This window comes from Cricetulus griseus, chromosome 3 (assembly GCF_003668045.3).
Source record: "Cricetulus griseus strain 17A/GY chromosome 3, alternate assembly CriGri-PICRH-1.0, whole genome shotgun sequence".
Classification (NCBI taxonomy): domain Eukaryota; kingdom Metazoa; phylum Chordata; class Mammalia; order Rodentia; family Cricetidae; genus Cricetulus; species Cricetulus griseus.
The window spans coordinates 37,521,355-37,541,595 of NC_048596.1; the positions used below are offsets into that span (position 1 = coordinate 37,521,355).

Sequence of the window (20,241 nt, forward strand, 5' to 3'; positions counted from 1 at the left end):
AGGCAAGGTCTCTTAACCAAACCCAGAGGTTGCTGATATGGCTCCTCTCTCTGCATGATCTGGGGAATCCTGTCTGTCTTCTGAAGCTGGAATTACAGTTAGGCCACCACACCCACCTGACACTCATGTGGGTTCTGGGAATCCAAGCCTTGGTCCTCATGCTTGCACAGTAAGCACCTTAACCACTGAGCTGCCTCCCTGGTCCCTCCCCTACCATTTTGTTCTTATTCATAAATAACATATAGTGTCACCTATTTATTTCACGTGGTCTCCTCCCACTAAAAGCTCTGTAGTGAAAGGGACTCTTCCAACTCCCATACTCAACCTCTATCCTTTCAGCTAGCCTGAGAGGGCGTTTGATTAATAGTTGTTAAAAGTACAAGCAAATTCTATTAGCTACAGATAAAGTTATACAATCTCATCTGGAATCGTCTCGCTCATTTGAGAAAGCAAGCATCCGTATTTGGTGAGAAACGGTGTCCTTGCTTTTCCAGATAGGTGTACGTAGCAGCTATGAATACATAAACAGGTTTATATTACCATAACCTTATACGGGTCACAGAATTCAAATCATTAGATATCCACTGTCTAAATAAATTCTGAAATTTCAGATCTCAGAGACTATATTTAACTCACTAAAACAAATTAATTTATTCATGAATTCATGTGACAAAAATCTATCGAATACTTATGACGGGTGTGGTGTTAGCTAAGGTGCTATACTTGAGTTTTGAAAAATCAACTTTACACTTCACTGTAAAAGCCATATCTTGCTGTAATAGATAAGAACAATTTATCTTTAAAAAGAAAGCCTTATTTTTCTCCATTATCTCATTATAAGCTTTATTTATTTAACTCAAAGATCCTCAAGAGGAAGTTCTCATGGCAAAGCTTTCTAACAGAGTTTCAGATAAATTCAGGCAATGTTAAAAGTAAACATATTTTTCCATGGAGAATAAGGGACAGAAACCCCACTGAATTTAGCAATACTGAATGTTCACTATTACAAAAATTAAGTAGTTGCTAAAGTCTAATTGTGTGCGGCTCGTGGCTTCCTCTACAAACCCAAACACAGAGAGACACCTTCCTCTCGGGAAGCCATGGTCATTCACTCATGCCAATTTTCCACAACCCACGAGCTGTTGCCATTCTACTCCTGGTCCCAACCTGCCCTCCCTTTTCTTTCATCTTAGTCCCCTGTTTCCATCTCAGGAGCTGTTCTTCCACCTGGCGTGGGTCACCATTTTGAAGTCTTTATCAATGTAACCTCCTGCTAACACCGCAGATCAAATCTCTGAATTGATTTATAGCCCAGGCTTATGAAGTAGGTTTCCTTCCCTCTGCTGTGCCATTCCTGTGATGTATCACCCTCTCCTTCACTACCCAACTTATTAAAGGACAAGTCTGTTTGCACCACTTGCCACTCTCTTGATTTCTTCTTCCATGTAGCATAAACGCCCAATTTCCCCGTGGTATCATGGTTTATTCCTTTTGACCCCACAGATCAATTTTCAAATGTCTTTTACTTCCAAGTCTTCTGAAAAATAAAAGCCAAACTTTTAAAAAGAAGCTCATAATAGAAGAGAAAAGCATTAAAGCTACTTTAAGGTAAGAAAGGGCATCCACGCAAAACAAATGGCTGGCTGGCTGCAGCCTGCAGGGAAAGGTGCAGCCATTTACCAACCTGAATTACAGATTCAAGTTGAACCTTTAACCTCGCCAGGCCAAACGTTAGAAAAGCAGGGCATGGCATTTGAAAAATCATCTCATTTACATGAGAAAGGAAATCAGAAATTCTCAAGCCATCCTTTGTGCTGCCCTGCAATTCTTTCTCTAACCAGGTTAGTATTTACTTTGGTAAGTTCTAATATTTTTGAGCTCTAATATTTTGAGTTCTATTTACTAGAACTCTTCAAATACATACTGATTAGTAAGAATGATGTTCAAAGTGAACTTTAAACTCAGTTAGAAATGATTCCTGTTTTCAACTTTAAAACAATGAAACAATAAATACTATAAGAAATTTACATATATGGTTTTACTTGCAAATACAGAGATGGTAACTTTTTTTTTACTATAAAGAAACCAAAACCTCTTAACTGACTTTTACATCCATCAGAAAGAGATATATGACTGAAGCAATAAGAGAATAAAGAACTAAGATTCAAAATTCATTTTTATAAATACTCTTTTAAATCTTGGGTGAGATCCAACAACCTCACATTAAAATTTTAGAAGTCTTGACTTAAAGGACATGGGGCAATTTATTTTATATTGACAGCTTCCAGGGCACCTGGCCCATATATCATCATCAATTTTTTAAAAACGACAAATGAGAAGAAAAAATCATATGTGGATGGCCTTAGTTTTATTATTTTCAATGGATCAATAAAATAATGCAATCTTTGCCCAAAGAACAAAATTTTTAAAAATTTAAGAAAAAGAAGTAAATCTTTGGTCTCAATGTGTTGTACATTTATTTGTACAGACTTGATTATTACAGGCTTTTCAAAGAGGCTCAGGGCAGCCCATTTGGGTTCTGACAGAAATTCAATAGAATTTGAGGTATTATGACTAAAATGTGTCCCAAGCAGGTTAATCCACTCATACGATTTCAATAAAGTACTGAGCTATTAGCATAAAGGTGCATTTGCTCCTATGGATACTGCAGGAGAAATACAGACTCCAGGGAACCAGGCTGCAGTGGACACACATGAATATGCCATCATGATTCCTCTCTCTCCCCAACCCTATCTTTATTACGCAGAGGAATTTAAGCATCTATAGACTCTGGGTGCTTTTTGGTGTCCTGGTTCCTAGACATTACCGGAGAGCCGGACATTTGCCAAATTTCCTCCGAGTGCTGCACTGACCCGAGATCTTATCACCATGGGTCGCAAGAGATTTCAGTTCCTAAATGGACCTTCTAACCATTGTGAAAGCTGGGCGAGTGGATAGCAGAAATTAAGTATCCCAAGGAAAAAACCGTTTCCCAAGGAAAAACACCCAAGAGAACGTAAAACATTTCTCAGTATGGGCTTTTTCCTCGTTTTTATCTCCCTCTCAATCTCTTTCTTTTATTTTTAAAGCCCCACCCCCTTAAACACCTCCAGAGTTTATTCTAAAAGAAGCAACACAAAGACTACCATCCTTCAGCCAAAAGGGTTTCAGTATGCAAATGTGGAAGACTTGGCGATAAAAGTTGTAGGAAGGGGTCCATTAAACACCCTTCTCTTTGGGTTAGACAAGAGATAAACAATAGAAATTGCAGAGTCAGGCAGTCAGGGATCCGACGGAGGAGGGGCTGGAAAGTATCAGGAAAGCTCCCTTCAGAACCAGGGACACCGGCAGTCTCAAAAGGTATAACCATTATCCTGTTTTCCTGCCATGTGCCTCAAAGCAAAACGCTCACTTCCACATGCCCGTATTATGAGGTCAGGGAAAAGGGAAGCGAGAATCCCTACACCCAGCCACCCAAGACCAGAAACAGAACAGAAACTGTATGTACTTGACTTGCATGGTCGAAATAACCAACACTGTCCCACAGTGTTAGCTGGTGGCATCAAGTAAGGAAAAGCAGATCGCTGGATGTGGGGCGCAGTTTGGGGAGCGTGGATCCAATTGCACGCTACTCACTCTTACACAGGATTTTTACAAACCCGGCCTTACCCTACTGCTTCCCTCCACACTTCACACACCAAGTGCATCCTGCCCACCTCACGGTTTCCATCGTCAGTCAGCCAGAGAGGAGGGATCCTAGCGGGGATTCCTGGAAATGTCATCCCCCCTACACCTCGGATCCGCCACCTCCATCCCCACTGCCATCACACAGACGCAGACACACACACACACACACACACACACACACACACACACACACACACGCACGCACTGCCATGACTGTCATCAGGCCCGCTCTTCTCAAAGCCTGGTATCTCAGCGCGCACCGGACGCCTGGCATCTCTCTGGTACACACCCTTCCCCCGCCTCGCTGGCTCCAGGCTTTGCCCCCTGGATGTTGCCCGCAGTCCCTGTTCATCCTCACTATTGTTCCACGCAGCACTCCTCGCTCCCAGGATCGCCCTTCCGAGAGCAACCAGGCTCCGTCCGGGGCGTCGGGCGCCCCGCACTCACCCAGCCCTCCCTGGCCATGGTACCTTGCCTGACAGCTGGGTCCGCGGGCCCGCGGGAGCAGGCGGCGCTAGTGACAGCGACCGTGCCAAGCCTGGGAATAAAGCTGCTCTCTAGCCGCTCCCGCCTCCAGCGCCACCATCTTCCCCCGCCGCCACCGGGACCGCAGCCGCCCGCGCCCGGCTCCGGCTCTAGCTCGGCAGCGGCTCGGGCCCCCCGCGGCCCCACCCCCTGCTCGCCGCCCGCTCGCCTCGTGACGCGCGCCGGGGCCGGCCGGCTGCGACTGACGGCGGGGGGAGCGCGCGCACGCCGCGTGCAAGCGGCGCCCCTGCCTCCCACGCCCACCCGCGTGCTCGCGCGGCGCGGGCCCGACGCGGCGGCGCAGGAGTCCCGCTCCGGCGCGCGTGAGCGTGCCAAGTGTCCGCGCCCCTCGCCGTGGCCGCGCCTGCAATCAGAGCGCGAGTCCCTCCCTTTCGTGCCCGGGATCCTGGGGTGGACTACGTGGCTGCCTCCCGCGGGGACCCACGGGGACTTCCATCGTCCCCAACCCCAGGTCCCTAACGCTCATCCCGGGCCCGACCTTTGCATATGGGATCTGGCCACGCTTAGGACACGGAGCGGAGCAGCCGCGTGGACGGCTGCGCGTGTCCTCTTGTTAGTGACACCGGGCTTTCCCGCTTCCAGGGTCTGAAAGTCGGAAAAGGCTGGCAACGCGCCTCCGCTCTCCGCATGTGGCCGCCAGGGGGCGCCCGCGTGGGCTCGAGCGGAGCAAGCTGTCCGCCTGGTTGCCCACCGGGGGCGCTGCTCAGTCCCACTCCACCCTGGAAACGTCTGGAAGGCGGGGCCAGGGAAGGGTCCACTTGGCTTCTCCGTATCGGTTGCTAGGAGCTTCAAAGAGTCTTCCAGCCCGGCACGGGTGATCTGCTCGAAATAGGACTGGGATCTCTGGAGGGTGGGGACCCTTTCCATTAGGGACCAGGTGGCAGGTGCTGTGTCTTAATGAAAAGTTGGACTGCCCCCCCCGGGGGGTGGGGTGGGGTGGGGGTGGGTTCTGGCGCTAGCCCCACGTGTTCCCCTTCTTCCAGACAGAGTTCTCAATTTAAAAATTAAATCATATTTCCCCGAAACCTTTTAGTTTTCCAGTCTCTCTTCGTACACTTATTCTCGTCTAGCGAAATGAAAACAAAAAGCCTTGCTTATCCGACCTCAGGAGAGATGAGCCTATTCGTTGCATGGTGTTTCCATATTGAGCACAGTACCTCCAGAAATATCTGCGGGTGTAGCCTGAAGCATTGTAGAATTTCTGTTTAGCTTTAAAATTCGTATGAATTTTGCACTCTATTTCATAATGAATTTCTTTGCTTTGACAGAGATGACTATAGCTTCTCCTGTCCCCTAAATATAATAAAACATACAAGAAATATGTACCATTGTTGCTTGTCCTGTAACATTCATTACCTATTCATTTTGTCAGTATAGATACTCTCACGGGTGAGAGACAGATGGTGTCCTCCAGAACTCATAGCATCCTGGGGAAAATGTTACACAATCCAGAGCAACTGTGAGCTTTCCAACTGCGAAGGTGCTGGGGATGGGGGTGGGGTCTGATGTTGACTGGGCTGCCTGAGGAAAGGGCTATTCCAGGAGACCACTTAGAAGGAAGTAAAGGTGTGAGGACCCCTCTCGTGGGTCTGAGGCACAGCACGCCTCAAGCAGGCAGTAGTCACAGCTTTTACTTTTTGAGGCAAAAAGGGGCACTAGGGGTTGTTGAGAGTTGGATTGATCCAACAAGAACAAGCAGCATCACGTTTGTTTCTGTTCTTGAAAGGTATGTGAGGCAGCTCGGTGGAGAGAGAGCGCGGCTCAGAGGCGCAGAGTCTAGGGCAGGAAAACCGAGTCAGGACGAATCCCGAATCTCTTGCTATGCCTGTTTGGTGAACGCTTTCTGGGTTAGGTGTGTCTTCTAGCTGGCAGCTCTGTTAAGTTTTTGCCTTTGCTTTCATTTGCACCCCTTGGGGAGGGGGGCAATTTCAGAGTACATTTCTGTCATTGCTTCTGTTCCCTTATTGTAGGTTTACCATGCAAGCTTAACTTACTGGTTAAGTTTTGGTTAAATAGGAGAGAGTACAGATCCTTGGTGAGAAGCATATTTTGATGCTGTGGTAGTTAAATCTTCGTTATCCTGACAGCTCGAGAATCGCTTTAGATATCCCCTCTGACGAAATTTCTAGGTTGATTTGACTGAAAAGAGGGAAAACCCACCCTAAATGTGGGCAGCACCTTTACACAGACTGACTCTAGACTGGGTGGCTATAAAGGAGAAACTGAGTAGAGCCTAGCACTGTGCTCCTCACTCTGCCACTTACAATGGACTCAGTGTGGCCAGACACCACAGTATGCAGGCCCCCAAGCCTGCTCCACCCCGATGGAGGCTTCCTTCCTTTAGTTGCTGTTGTCTGGCATTTTGTCACAGCCGTTTCAAGAAAAGCAACTAATACAGCTGTATCAACTTGCTACCATTTGGTTTGCCAGCTCATTTCCCCCGTGTGTTGTGTGATATTCCCACCAAACTCTGAGTAGCAGAAACATTTGTTGCTTTCCTGATTCTTTCCAATCATTCTTAGATCACAGGGGTTTGGTTAAAGCAAATGTGTAAAGGCGCTTTGCTAGCATCACTATAATGGCAGCTATTTGTCAATGTTTATATATGGAAATCTTCCTTTCACAGGAACATAGATGTCCTTGGTCCTTCTGGATGGTGTATTTGTGCCTCATCTAGCAGGAAGCTCCAAACCACATTTGTAGTTCAGTGTAGGAAATGGAGGGGCCCATATGGCATTTATATTCACCCTTCCTTCGGTGTTAGTCTACCTGTAGATTCTCTGTATCTGCATTACTGGTATGTTTCTACCTTATTATTGATACTCTTCTAAGGACTTCAAATATTTATGTCCACCTTCTGTTAACAAAAGCCAAAACTGCTATTCCCTGCTTCAAAGGGCAGTATATAAAATGCTGGCAAACGGCCAGCCATTGTAGCAGGTAACAGTCTGTAGACAGGCTGCCAAGTGACTAGAGTCTAAGTTAAAGCCTTACCTGCTGCGGCTTGTGGGTCACAAGTCTGTGCATACCAGTTTAAAGCCTCATATTAAGAAGCCTCATATTATCTGTGACTCCTAGATAATGAGTCTCTCTAGGACCATTCCTGAGGTCCCCTTCTCCCCCAGCCCCAAGCCCACTCTTCTTACCCTCTGAGTATTGTTTACAACTCAAGAGGGAAGGTAGGGGTTCATGAACATTTCATTTATGTTTGTTGACAGTAGACACCTTGAGGTTATGAGATCCAATAACTTCATTGGAACCCCACAGGCATGTGAGCAGATCTTCTTGGGGTTTAATGTGGCTCTACACAGACCAAGCTGCACACCTCTTCTGACAGCAGGGGCTATTGCCACTTGATTTTGATGTTTTCAGGTGACTAGTGTCTTCCTGTCGTAGTCTTTGAGTTTGGATCTTAAAAGCTGAAACAGCATATAGGACAATCACAAATAACCTCTGCTAATGCACTTTTCCCTGATTTTAGTTCTGCTAGTGTTTGATAGTCCAGAAAACTATCTAATTGCTGTACAATATAGCTATTTTTGTTAAAGCATCTAAAATGCACAAGTAAAATAAAATGATGGACTATATGTATCCTAAACATCTACAGGCTTGTCCTTGTATGTCATTTCTTCTTTTATCAGCCTTTCCTCTGGGTGGAAGTCCTGCCCTGGCTACACAACATCACTTCTTCTCTAATTCCCAAACAGCTCAGACTCAGTCAATCCCACTCACGTGCTCCCTATGATTCCAGTCATAATTTTGTACTGTAACCGTGTTTGGCTGACATACTGGGAGATGCTATGTGGAGTAAACCCACCTCCAAAGTGATGTTTCTGAGGGAAGAAAGTTACTAGAAGATGTCGAGTTTTATTTTATTTTTATAATTTATTTTTTTAAGTTTCATTTTACATTCCAACCTCAGTACTTCCTCCTACCTCTCCTTCCACCCACTCTTGTTTCCCCCCCTCCCAAGTTCACCCCCTGTCCACTCCTCCTCATGGGTAAAGGCTCTCATGAGGAGTCATCAAAGTCTGGCACATTAAGTTGAAGCAGATCTAAGCCACTCTGTGCTGCATTAAGGCTGAGCATGGCATCCCATCATAGGGAATGGGCTCCAACAAGCTAGCTCATGCACCTGGGTTAAATACTGGTCTTACTGTGAGGGGCCTCTCAAATTGTCCAAGCATAACTACAGTCTCTCACACACAGAGGGCCTAGTTTGGTTTCATGGAATCTCTGCAGCTGTCGGTATAGAGTGTATGAGTTTCCACAAACTTGGTTCAGCTGTATCTGTAGATTTCTCCATCATGATTGACCTCCCTTGCTCATGTATTCCTTCTTCCCTTTCTTTGACTGGATTCCCGGAGCTCAGCTTGGTTGTGATTCTCTGCATCTGGTTCCATCAATTACTGGACGAAGGCTCTATGATGATAGGGTATTCACCAATCTGATTATAGGGGAAGGCCAGTTTGGGCATCCTCTTCTCTATTGATAGGAGTCTTAAGTGGGGTCATCCTTGTGGATTCTTGGCAATTACCCTAGTACCAGGTTTCTCCCTAACCCCAAGTGGCTCTCTCTGTTAAGGTGTCTCTTTCATTGTTCTACTGTATCCCCCTTGACCATCCTGTTCCCTCATGTTCTCATCCCCCTTCCCCTTTTCCACCCCCTCCCAGTTTACCCAGGAGATCTCATCTGATTTCCCTTCCTAGGGTGATCTATGTGTCCCTCTTAGGGTCCTCCTTGTTACCTAGCTTCTCTGGAACTGTGGCTTGTAGTCTGGTTATCCTTGGATTTACATCTAATATCTACTTATGAGAGAATACATACTGGTAGTGTTTGTCTTTTTGAGTCTGGGTTACCTCACTCAAGATGTTTTTTCTAGTTCTATCCATTTGCCTTTAAATTTCAGGATGTCATTGTTTCTTACAGCTGAGTAATACTCCATTATGTAAATGTACCACATTTTCTTTATCCATTTTTTTCAGTTGTAGATTGTTTCCAGGTTCTGGCTATTATGAATATAGCCGTTATGAACATTGTTGAGCAAGTGTCCTTGGGGTATGATTGAGCATTCTTTGGGTATATACCCAAGAGTGGAATCACTCAATGGGTCTTGAGGTAGATGGATTTCTAATTTTCTAAGAAACTGCCATACTGATTTCCAAAATGGTAATTCCCGATAGCGATGGAGGAGTGTTCCCCTTACTCCACATCCTCTCCAACATAAGCTGTCCTCAGTATTTCTGATCTTAGCCATTCTGACAGGTGTAAGATGGTATCTCAGAGTCTTTTGATTTGCATTTCTCTGATGATTAAGAATGTTTAACAATTCCTTAAATGTCTTTTGGCCATTTGAGATTCTTCTGGTAAGAATTCTCTGGTTATCTCTGTACTCCATTTTTCAACTGGATTACTTTGCATTTTTATGTCTAGTTTCTTGAGTCCTTCATATATTTTGGAGATCAGCCCTCAGTCATAGTTATACATAAATGACCCCAAAAACTCTACCCGGGAACTCCTACAACTGATAAACACCTTCAGCAATGTGGTTGGATACAAGATTAACTAAAAATAAATAAATTTAAAAAATCAGTAGCCCGCCTATATACAAATGATAAACAGACCGAGAAAGAAATCAGATAAACATCACCCCTTACAATAGCCATAATATATAAAATATCTTGGGGTAACCCTAATCAAACAAGTGAATGACCTGTGTGGAAAGAACTTTAAGTCCCTAAAGAAAGAAATTGAAGAAGACATCAGAAAATGGAAAGATCTCTCTGCTTTCCTGGCTGGAGTGGCCTGTATGTTTGAAGGGAATGCCCCCTGGAGTTGGGGGCTGGGATAAAGCAGTGAGTGGGGGTATGGGGTAAAGAGGAAGATCTATAGGATCCACTGGAGCTGGAGACAAGGAGATAAGAGAGGGTGCAGCACGTGGGATGCTACAGAGCTGGGAGTGAGACTTGGGGATTGAATTTGGAGGACTGGAAGCAGAGGTGAACATCTTCAGTTAGCCTACCTGCTTCCCTGTCTGCAGTGCAGTATGTAAAATATTTTAAGACACTATGTATACAACCTTAACTCGGAAAAAAGAGCAGATTATTTGAAAATTCTGATGTAAAATTAATGTCATAAAATTACTGCTGGGACATCTCATATTCTAAAGCATTTTCCCAATTTAATAAGCCTCTAAGATTTATTTTAAATGCCACATACTTCAAGAAATCATTTTCATGTAGCCAGTCTGACAGCAATGAGAATAGTCTACAGAGACACTTGTATCCTTCCCTTTGGCTCTTAGACTGGTGAAGTAGCCCTCAAAAAATTAGGATCTCCTCCTCCCAGCATGTGCTGGCAGAAGGCAAAGGCTGAGGCCTGGTGCCAGCCAACAGGGGAGACTTGTCTCCAGTAAAGAGATTTCACACAGTGCTAACAACTCCTCAGAGCAGCATGCAGGGGAGACCGGAGCCATGACGTGACCTGGACTGGGCAGGTACTCTATTTAAACCCAAAACTCAGGTCAGGATTTGGAGTGGGAGTGTATGCCAACATGCCCCTTTGTCAGTCTTCCCAATGTGATGACATGGAATAAATCCCTGCCCGCACCCTCATCCCAGCTGCCACAGATTTTCGAATATAGAAAACCAATCAGAATCATGTTATCCTCGCCAGTGCACTATATTATCTGAATATTTGTTTTCAACCCTAGTCACCTCACAGGGCCCTGGGATGTAAGTCAACAAAAAGTTAACAGATTGGTTGCTCATTCTGCTTCACACTTGCTTAAACTCTTGGTTGTTTCCAAATTTATTTCAGTCATAAAGTACCTGGATATTATGCCCATCTCGTTGGAGTACCATAAAATATTGATATATTTAATACCTCTTACAAACCAGGGACAACTTTACTAGAAGAAAATATGGCTTTGTGCTTGCTATAAAATATAACAGTACAGTCAGGGGCACATTTCCTCCAAAATAAGGAGCTATGAAATTAAGTGCTTAGCAATTTCATACTTTTGTCAGTACATGTTTGCTTCAGATGGGCATCTTTTTGTCATCTTATGAAAGACACTGACGGGATCAGGGAAGAAGGCTCAGGTGGTAAAGTGTTTGGTGCACGAGTGTAAGGCCTGAGTTCCCATCCATAGCATCCTCGTGAAAGGTAAAATTGTATAACAGCAGATGTCTGTGATCTCAGTGTTGAGAAAGAGACAGGCAGATCCCTTGAGCTCATTGACCTGCTAGTCTAGCCAAATAAATGACCTCAGAATTCACTGAGACACTTGGTTGAAAAAAAAAAAAAAACAGGCTAGGAACAATAAAAGACTCTGAATACTGGCCTCTGGTCTTTACCTGCATGTATACCCTGAACCATGCAAACCTGCACAGATCCAGATGAACATATGTACACCACACATATGCATGAGTAAAGAAGAAAACAAATATTTCTAAACACCAGTAACACCAGTAACATAAGGCATATGTATGGGATAAAAATGAAAAAACCCATAGAATTTTAATAGCCATTTTTCCTCTTTTAATAGTTTATAGAGAAACAAAGAAAAATAGGCTACCGTTGATCATATTTGACAGAATATTTGTGTGTGTGGCGGGGAGGGGGCAGATTTTGTCCCAAGTGCAGTGGTGTTACCTCTCAATATAGTTTCTGAGCCCCGATAGTAGTAGCTCAGTGTCAGTTAAATCCCTTACTGGTTCCTCTTCCAAACAGTATCAAATATTATGGCTGGTGGATTTATTATCTTTCTAATTATTCCATTCCGACATTTCAAAGCGATCAAAATAATTTTGTTTTAAAAATAATTTCCTGTTTATTTTTTATTAAGTCCAATGGCTTCTATTGACTTAAAAGTAAGACTCAGAAAAAGTTTTAATGGTAAATAGTATATGGGCAACTTTGACAGACCTTCATCTCCTCCGCAAGCCATGATCTCTCTCTCTCCCTCCCTCTCTCTCTTCTTTCTCCCCCTGTGAGTCTGTCCCTGTTTCTCTGCCCATCTCTCTTGGCATCTCCTGCATCTCTTTCTCATTGTGATGGTTACTATTGGTTGTCATCATTATTGAATCCAGAATCACCATGGATTGTTTGCATCCTTCACCTGCAAACAAGCTTGTGAAGGATGACCTAGAGTCTCAGCCTCTGGGCATGCCTATAAGGAATTCTCCTGATTAGCTTGATGGGAGTGAGAAAATTGCTGTCTGTGTGAGTGGCACCATTCTTGGGCAGGATCTGGAACTGTAGATCTTGAGAAACAGTGCTGGCTGAGCTCTGGTGCCTTTCACTCTCTGCCTCTTGGCTGTGGGTCCAGTGTGACCAGCTGTCTCCTGCTACCTGACCTCTCCATCATGACAGACTGCAACTGTGAGTGGAAATAAACCCTCCCTGCAGTTGATTTTGTTGGGCATTTTACCACAGCAACAGGAAAAGTAAGACATTTGCACATTCATTTTTATTGGGGTTTGCCCTTATGCTTGCACAGTGTCATCAGGATGAACAATGGCAATGTACCAGTCAGGACAATGTTTAATGTTTCCAGTAGGTTGTCCTGTGAAAAAGACAGCAACCATTTAGATCTTCAGTCCACAACTTCATTCATCTCCTACCACATGACAGATACTGTGGTAGGAATCTGAAGGCCCAGCTCTGTCTTAAGAAAGTCAGGAAAACTTGACAGACAATTTTACCAGAGGAGATATGGCCAAATATGGTGTTTCAGTTATGCATATAATTTGCTTGTTTTGCTAAATGCAAATTTAGGGCATTAAAATAACTATTGTATAGAAATCAAATGTCTAGTAATCCAGCTCCCTGTAAAGTTAATTTTATTCTTTTTTTTTGAGACAGGGTCTTCATGTGTTTTTGGCTGTCCTGGAACATGCTCTGTACACCAGGTTGTCCCCAAACTCACAGACATTTGCCTATCTCTGCATCCTGAGTGCTGGGATTAAAGGCATGTGCCACCACCTCCCAGCTAAGTTTATTCTTTAAAGGGAATTTTATCTAAAATATTTTGAAACGACAGCATGGTGGCTTAGATTTGATTATTTCCACTTAACCAGAAGGCATGGGGGCTTCTTCTAGTTGAGATGTGCATTTGGAAACACTGTGGGTAAATACATGTGTTTACTTCGGCAAAGGGATAAATATTACTTTCTGAAAGAATGGAACTCTTTTAAAGACAGAACTTGGCAACCTTCACATTTCTTGTAATACAGAAAACTGACTTTGGAAAAAACACATTTGTTACCATAAACTGTTAGGACACACACATATGCATACACACACACACACACACTACACACACACACACACACACACACACACACACACACACACACATATATAACACATACATACACACATGCACAATACACATATACACAACATACACAATACAAATATACAACACACAACATATACTTACAAACATGCACAATACACTCATGGACCCATAGACACACAACACACACGCATACACACAATACACTCATACACACATGCATATGACATATATACACAACACATGCATACACACATATACACAACATACACAATATAAATATACAACACACAACATATACAAACATGCACAACACACTCAAGGACCCATAGACACACAACACACACGCACACACACACACACACACTCACACACACACACACACATACACACACACATACACACACTCACACACACACACATACACACACACATACACACACACTCACACACACATACATACACACACACACACACTCACACACACACACACACACACACTCACACACACACACACACACACACACACACACACACACACAGTTTCTACTTCTGTTTCTCAGAATTTATCTCCCTTCTACCAGCTACCTCAATTCCTATCTTCTTATTAAGTCTGTTCATGAAGATGCTTCTGGGTTAGGTCCACTTTGGTATGGATTGAATTTCCAAAGCACATTTTCATTTCAGCCCCCATGCAGCCACGCACTGCAAATCAAATAGGCGGGGAGGTTCAGGAGCCGATAGGGAACTGAGACACCTTCTGAGTGCTGATGGATTTCCAGTCACTTGTAACAATGTCTGATAGGTTAAGGAGCTGCATGTCATGAGATCAGGGAAGTGGCTTTCCACCCATTCTTGCCCTTTGGAGATTATTGTCATCCTCATGGTGCTGTGAACCACCAGACTGAGGAAATAGAATTGAAATGAGCCTCACGGAGCTGTGTAGCACAAATCTCAAACCTGTGAAGCAGGGAGGCTTTCCCGACAGGAAGGGCTGTGTTGTTAGCATGTTTCTCAAGGAGAAGCAGGTATGCACTTTACTTTTCTGTGCACAGAACAAAGAGTAATTCCTTGTGATTCTTGCAGTATGTTACTTTTAAACTCTAGTGAGATATTTTTCTCTATGGACACTTTGTGGTCAATGTTTTTATAGAGTAATAAATCAATCCCCCCCTCAGGTTCTTCCCTGGATTATTGATTCCAGGGGAAACCAGCAATTGTTACATGCAAGAAAAGCTTTTTAAATGATATGCAGATTCTAGATGTCAACTAAATTGTCTGGGTTTCAGTTTTTAAGTGTGTGATGCTTTTATGAGGCTTTATTTGTGAGAAGGGAAATAGACATGGAGAGTTTCCCACACTTAACAGTATGCCTCTGCAAGAAAGATCCTGACGGTTCCGCAAGGCTGTATTATGTTTTTTATAACTGCTGCTATAATGAGGAATATAGTATATTACATGATAAAGCATTTCATTTGGCCTAAGCTTTTATTTTCTTTTTACTTCTAATTTAAAGAGGAATAAAATCCTGTTTTGTGGCTCATCAAAACTACCTTAGGACCAGTGAGATGCTGAGGGGTTAGAGGTACCTGTAGTGTAAACCAGATAACCCAAGATCCCTAGAAGTCACAGTGGAAGGAGAGAATGGATCCTGAAAGTCCTCTGACTTCTACATGCATGACACGGTGTGTGCATGTTCCCCCCTCTCCCTCTCACACACACACACTTACACACACATACACACACCACACTAATAAGAAAGACAAAAAATTGAAAAAGTATGGTGGACCCTGTACGTTAGTTGCCACGTGAGATATGGGCCAAGTGAGTTATGGAGAAATACACAGAATGGGGTCTTTATAGGCACAATATGGAACCTCATGAGCCAGCAGTCCTTAGATCAGGAGACACAGGGGCATTTCCTTTCTCCATGTTAAAGTAAATGAAAACACAGGAGGCTCTTTCACATATGCAGTATGGCAGGAAGTGGAAGGCAGAAAATGTACACATTACAGCCATCCATCATGTTCTCTTAAGCCAAAACACTGTTTTCTATGTTGAATGATTTCCTTGTAAATCTAAACACTGGTTAGCAATGTAGATTCTTGCTCATTTCTTCATATGAATTGAAACAGCTATTTGTACTCACTTGTGCCTTTGAAAGAGTTCTGTAGTTTAGATTGATTTCACCAACCTGCATTATATACGGCACTCCCAGGTCACAATTCTGGTCGCCTGTCCTGGTGAATTGACTGACCAAGAGCATTGAGACATGAACATTATTAATTTAATAAAAGACAAGGTAAAGAATGGTAGATAATGTTCACATAGATTTGGGAAAGACACTAAATTATTAGTCATGTTAAGATATCTCCAATGACTGAGGGTTCACTTTAAAAATAAAGTAAGAAAAAAGTTTACATGCAATGCAGAGATGTTCAATTACAGGACAACAACATTTTGGCTCTCTAGTAGAAGAGTGTTACACACACACACACACACACACACACACACACACACACACACACACACGAGATACACAGAGAGAGACAGAGACAGAGAGACAGAGACAAAGACAGAGAGATATGGCTTAAGGTTTAGGGAACTTAACTGCTCTTGCACAGGGCCTGGCTTTTGTTCCCAACACCTTATGACAACTCACAATGACCTTTGTAACAGGCAGTTACAGGGGATCTAGTGCTTTCCTCTGACCTCCTCAGGCTCCTTCACACGTATGATGTACATAAAGTGTACACAAAATCGTGTGCACATGCAATTTTTAATTTTTAAATGGCTATCATCTGGTTCCAGAACAGAGGTAAATTGATTCCAGACATAATAGGTATATAGCTGAATATAGTACACCATGCATACATATATGGCATTTCAACTTGGTAAGAAGTAGTTGGATTACTGAACATGTGGTAACAGGGCAGCTAATTGGCCATTTGTGACAAGGCTAGGTGGATCTCTCTCTTAACCCTTACAACAAAATATGGTCAAGGAGCTTCAAAAAGAAAACAAAATAAGCCAGTTATGGTGACTTAAGTGTGTAATCTTAGCACTATGGAGGCAAGGCAAGAGGGCTGTGAGGTTGAGGCCACTGAAGGCTATGCAACAACACCTTTGTAGGTAGTATTCTTGTGTCCTGGCAATCAGCCCTGTTCTACTAGCCAGCTCCCAAATAACCACACAGAGACTTACTATCATAAATGCTTGGGCGATAGCTTATGCTTGTCACTAACTAGCCCTTACATTTTAAATTAGCCCATATTTCTTATCTAAGATCTACCACATGGCTAATGGCTTGTCACCTCATTTTCCACATGTCCTGCTTCCTCTGCTTCTGACTTGACACTCCTCTGACTCTGCCCTTCTTCTTCCCAGCATTCTCTCTGCCCCCCCCCAATCCTGCCTAGCTATTGGCCAATCTGCTTTATATTAACAATGAGAACAAAACATTTTCACAGTGTACAGAAGGATTATTCCATATTATTTCCCTCTGTTTGTCTAAATGAAAAAGGAAGGTTTTAACTTTAATATAGTAAAAGTATATGCAACAAAACAGTTATCAGATAAGAATCACAGTTACAATATCCAGTTCATTTGTATTTGGCAAAATTAGAGAAAATACTCTATTATTTATCTTATCTTTCTGAGTCTACAGTTTTATACCTAATTTACCTTTTTTGTTTTTTTGGATTTTCGAGACAGGGTTTCTCTGTGTAGCTTTGGAGCCTATCCTGGCACTCGCTCTGTAGGCCAGGCTGGCCTTGAACTCACAGAGATCCGCCTGCCTCTGCCTCCTGAGTGCTGGGAACTATGGAAAACTTTAAGTCTAATTTTTACTCTTTAATGCCATCAAAGACCCCATAAGGGTGAAAGGTTACCTAATGACAGGGACATCTGGCTGCCTGGACAGTTACTCTAGGTTCTTCTTCTGCAGACCTGGTATATATATCTGACAGATGTTTCTGAGAAGCAGGAAATTTTGAAGAACTGTTCTACTTTGTTTTGGCAAAGTTTGGCAGTTGGTTGTTTTGTTTTCATCCTGTTTGTCCAGTTTGGACAGGCTACTGTCAGCAATTGAGACAAGGGCAGTTTCTTTTTCCAAATGGCTAGCTTTTGCCATAAAAGAAAACAAATTCCATACAGAGTTTCTTTGATGTCCATCATCTTCATCTTCTTTTGAAGCAAATTGGTGTTGTAGGAGCAGATCTTTCTCACTGTCATTAAAGCCTTATTTTATTAGAACATTTTAAATGTCATATTCTGTAGGTCTCTGAAGTTTTTGAAGACTATCTATCTATCTATCTATCTATCTATCTATCTATCTATCTATCTAAATGTATCTGTTTAAGGTCTTGAAAGCATACCTAACATGACTGTAAATTTGACTATTATAGATAACTATTAATCTGTATTTCTTAATTATACACTATATCTTTAAATGAACAGCATGAACATAATAACCCAAACAAGAGTAGAAGCATACGTGAAGTATAACAAAATTAACTTTAAATTTGTATCAATGAACCAAAATCCATACCAATGTAAAATATTTTGAGGTTAATAGTTGTTTTTTTTTGGATTAAAGTTGATTCAATAATCTACTCTTTTATCTCATCGTTTCTATATCATACCCCCCTTTTTCCTTTAGAAAAAGATCTTTGAATCTTTTCAAATCTTTGTTTAGATTTTTTTCTGACTATGGCCAATAACAACTTGTAACCAATGTACCTTAAATGATAACAAACATCCATAAACCATCTTTTGGGAATGTGGTGTCATTCTCACTCTTTAAACTATTTCCTATTGTCTGGGGGTGTTGGTATCTTTGGGTGAACCTGAGAAAATTCAGGATAATGGTTAAGTCTTGGATGGAGTAGTCTGTGGGGCTGAATCATCTCAGCCAGCAGCCTTGAAACTGTTTTGGATGCAGAATTCTGAGGAGACTGTAATAGAGGCATTCTAAGATGCTGGATCACCTGGATCATCCCTTTTCTTTGGTGTTTGGTCTCCTTGTTCTGAAAATACATAAACTTTTAAAGGTAACATATATTATAAGTATGGAATATATGGTGTGCACAAATCAATTTAAATAATTTTTGTTTTATGTTTGAGCAGGTCAAATATATGTTACATGTCTTGCAGTATTTTTAAAGGTTTATTTCTTTATGTTTGTAGCCAGGATTTTCAGGGGGTCTTCCTTGATCAAACCTGATCCATATCAATCTAGAAAGAGTCTACAGCCTCTCAGTTCCTGTGACAATAAAAGCATAACCTCTCCTCCAATGCAACACATTTTTTACTTCCATTTTGAAGTCAAGACATTTTAAAAGTAGATATGTTGGGTTAATCTAGCAGTTTCCATAATCCAATGTCTCTTAGCAGTTATTGGTCACTTATTACCAGTCAAAAAATTTAAAGACCACACAATAACAAACAGGATCCAGACTCTGTATTTCCCTTATGTACATGACTTTTTTCTTTTATATTACTTTACTCCCTTTTTAAAGAACTTTAAAACTACATACATTTATGACTGTCTATATCTTTTTCTTTTCTCTCCCAAGTCTTTGCACATTTTTAAACACACTGTAACACATTTAGAGTTTTTATCTGTCTAAATCCGTCTTTACTGAGAATCAATAACCTTTTCTGTCTTTATCAGCACAACTCCAAACCCACCATGCAGTGTACTGGTAGGGCTCATATTGGCAGCCGAAGCCCATAGGCAGCTTCTGAGAGACACCTCTCTGTACCTCAGCCCATGTTAGAGACTGCAGTAACCCACCATGTGGCTTAGCTCACAGCATGCTGGCAGCTCCCAGGGCATGCATCTCTGTACTGCAGCAGCACCAGAGACATGAGACTAGGAAGCTGAATTTGGCTCTGTTTTGTGTGTTTAGAACCCCTTTTAAGCTTTCTCAGAGATTATGTGGATGTAGGTGCACTACATTGAAATGCCATCTGTAATTGGATTTTTCTTTCCTGTCAGTTCCCAAATAACCACATGGAAACTTCTTATTAAATATACATGCTTGTCTGATAGCTCAGGCTTATTACTAACTAGCTCTTACAACTTAAATTAACCCATATTTCTTATCTAAGTTCTATTACGTGGTTCATAGCTTGTCACTTCATTTTCTACATGTTCTGTTTCCTCTGCCTCTGGCTCGACACTCCTGTGACTCTGCCCTTCTTCCCAGCATTCTCTCTGCCCCCAAAATCCTGCCTAACTATTGGCCGATCATCTTTTTATTAATGATAAGAACAACACATTTTCACAGTGTACAGAAGGATTATTCCACAGCACACCTTGTTTCCAAAATCAAACACAAAGTAAAATAACTAAATCATTGACTTTTTTTTTAAAAAAGGGTGATTATTATTTATAATCTTGAAATGAAAAAAGTATTTTTTCACATGACATAAATTCAGCTTTAGAAAATATTTTAACTACCTTAAAGAACTTTTCCATCAAAATGAAAAAAAGTCAAAAGATCTTAGAAGATCATGCACATTCAACATAACAAAGGGCTACATTCCTTCCTTCCATAAAAAGAGCAGCTAATGAGATAAGCAAATAGGAAGATAGATACCAGAGTAGTATGGCCAATTCCTAGAAGAAAGGCAATCAGCCAGGAGGCTGAAGAAAAGATCCCATTCAACCTTTTCAATGACAAAATACCAAAGAAATG

General features: G+C 42.2%; 1 protein-coding gene across 3 annotated transcripts in view; it reads right to left on the bottom strand.

The window, feature by feature from the left end:
* Window positions 1-4,843, bottom strand: part of Apba1 (amyloid beta precursor protein binding family A member 1) — a 205,784-nt gene extending 200,941 nt beyond the window's left edge. For 2 of the 3 annotated variants that reach the window (XM_027406510.1, XM_027406508.1), the window contains exon 1: window positions 4,158-4,349. The gene's annotated coding sequence lies outside the window, so the exon portion shown is untranslated. Of the gene's footprint in view, window positions 1-4,157; window positions 4,350-4,711 lie in introns of those variants that run through there. The other variant, XM_027406509.2, reaches the window with a different exon arrangement.
* Window positions 4,844-20,241: the final 15,398 nt, after the last annotated feature.